Source organism: Elephantulus edwardii, unplaced genomic scaffold (assembly GCF_000299155.1).
Source record: "Elephantulus edwardii isolate Elephantulus edwardi_28Jun2011 unplaced genomic scaffold, EleEdw1.0 scaffold00599, whole genome shotgun sequence".
Classification (NCBI taxonomy): domain Eukaryota; kingdom Metazoa; phylum Chordata; class Mammalia; order Macroscelidea; family Macroscelididae; genus Elephantulus; species Elephantulus edwardii.
In genome coordinates this window covers 5584-8248 of record NW_006400349.1, presented here as the reverse complement: position 1 = coordinate 8248, position 2665 = coordinate 5584, and the positions used below count along the sequence as shown (strand labels likewise).

At 36.2% G+C, this 2665-nt stretch overlaps 1 non-coding gene across 1 annotated transcript; it reads left to right on the top strand.

Moving 5' to 3' along the window:
* The first annotated feature begins 1059 nt into the window (after positions 1–1059).
* TRNAS-GCU lies at positions 1060–1141 on the top strand. Its single transcript has one exon. It is a non-coding gene; the product is annotated as a tRNA-Ser (tRNA).
* The last annotated feature ends 1524 nt before the right edge of the window (positions 1142–2665 follow it).

Genomic DNA, 2665 nt, shown 5'->3' with positions numbered 1-2665 from the left:
CAGCGATGGACATGAATCTTATCCTGTTACCAAAGAGTAACTGCCAAACCGCCCTGTAATTTAAATCTCAGAATAGGGGAAAGGAGGATCGTAATATTAACTGACAGGCTAGGAGAACCTGATATCAATTGATTTCAATAATGGGGAGAATCTATTTCAATACAAAGGAGAATCCTCTCCTCCTAAAAAAAAAAAAAAAAAAGTCACTGACCCTCCATCAGGTCTCAAAAGTTGTAAATCATTCTCCCCCAAGATGTGCTGGTGAACTGTTGTTTTCAGTTAACAATTGGTACATTTCATGGGGTACCCCAAGTGCAGTGTTAAATTAGTCACCTTGAGATGAGCCAGTGATTGATCTCTCTTTACAAGGGGATTTTGCTAGTGTTGTCGATTAAATGTTGACCTAGAAGGTCAAAGGTTTGTATTTCGAGTCTGTTGGCTATTCATAAAAGAAACTATTGAGTCTGAACTGACTCCAGTCATTGGGGTTTCTGCTTTATAAGCCTCCTGTACCCAACCACCTTCTTTGAGCCATCTGCTTTTTCGAAATGACTTCTCAGAATAAACCTTAATGTTAAAAATTTGGCGAAGTTTGATGATTTTTAGCAGTGGAGATTGAGGAACCATCCCAAACCCAGGGGACCTGGGGTAAGAAGACACCAGTGTGGAGTACTCCCTGGAGAAAGGTGGAAGGATTTGTCCTGTATGAGAATGTTCTAAGGAGAACGCAGATTGAAAAGACTGAAACGACAATAAACAACAAAAATCCCAGGAAAACCTCACGGCCCTGGGGAGGATGCGCATCACTCATGCAGACCGCATGAGTCGTAGAACAAAGTTGCAACCGATCTGAAGAAGGTCGCCAGGATTAATTTATTCCGCCAAATTTATGGTTAAAGGGCTCAGAATTTAACCGTTTTACATAATGCAGAAATTATTATTATTTAAAAACAAAAAACAAACCCGCAAAACAAAACCCCAAAAACAATGGCAGAAGTGCCGCCAGGACAGAAGGGATAATACATCAACAGTAAGACTTAAAAGCAGACTCCCCTGTGGGACGAGGTGGCCGAGTGGGTAAGGTGATGGACTGCTAATCGATTGTGCTCTGCACGCGTGGGTTCAAATCCCATCCTCGTCGTTCCCGTCCTCTTTAAGTAGGGTTTCATTTCTCTGCTCAAAGAAGTTTCCGTTTCTACAATCTTTCTGCTTCAATTCCTCTTACCACAACTTTCCCCATCTCTCATATACTTCCCTTTCCTCCCCAGGTATCGCAGCATCGCACGTCTGTCTGAGTGCAATTGTTCTCTATACACTCAGAAGAAGAGTTTGCTACTTCAAAATCTTGCCGCATCCAGCACACGAGCTGCCATTGTTGCATAGATCTGGAAGTGTTCCTATGGCTCAGTCTCTCTCCTAATAATACAACATGTCTAACATTCCAAAGCTAAACGAACCTAACGTTTTAATCAGATAGTAATGTATTATCTTTCTTCTTTTCTGAACAAATAACAGAAATTTGCACACTATCTTTATTTTCTTCTCAATAGAGTAATTCTTCGTTTATTGCCAAGGTAAAGTGCTTTGGATTCTTCTGTCTTCATTTATCATGTTTTCTAAGTCAGTCATGATCTTTGACAGTGATAGCATTGTGAATTTTAATATCTAGTGAAATTTAATTTAAAGATTGAATATACTGACCTTTAGGACCTTGGATCAAACTGAGAATTTAAAACTCCTGGAGTCCTGGAACTGAGTGTATGAAATTAAATTACTACATTTAAACATGGGATAACAGAGTAGGATCTTTTTTAAAAAAAATCCCTATCTGTTTAGACATATCAAAGTATTTATAAAGGAAAAGAATATTTTGGATTTGATAAATACAGCTTGATTATTGGGAAGTAATAGAAGAAACAGCATTGACAAAACTGCTAATTTTAAAAGTTTGTTGAGAACATGAGAGTTCATTGTACTATTCTTTTTACATTGTCAAGTTTCCATTAACAAGTTTTAAAATATTTTATTTGTAAGCCATTTTAAACATATAAAAATTATAAGAGCAAAAATACTACAAAAAATACTATTTAATCTCTTTCCTATGGTTTACTTGTTAACATTTTAGCACATTTGTGTATTCTCACTCTGACTAATTCTTTACCAATTTAGAGTAAATTATATGAATTATTACAATCTTTCCTTGGACATTTAAACCAATATTTCATAATTATTAGCATATTAACTCATAAGACTGTAATACTGAAACCTTGACATACGGAAATAGACAAGTAAAAATTTCATCTTCAAGTTATTATAGCTAATGTTTGTGATCTTGTTTATTGTGAACAGAACAAATATTAAATTTATGTTCCACAATTCCTCTCCATTCAGATGGAATAACTGCAACTTTGAATAATATTTTCTAAGGATATTTGTTGTGGGGGAAATGTGCATAAGAATAACATGGGGGGGGGAAAGGTAATACCTTAAGATGTTTGTATACAATACCCCTTTTGTAAACTCTACTTTTCTGATTGCCTTCTCCTAAATGAACTCATTCCTTGCTCAGAATTTCTTTTTTGAATTTTCCCATGTGTTGATACTGTGTCATAGTGCCACTAAGTATCATAGATAGAGATAAGCTGGCCAAATAAACCAGTGGTAA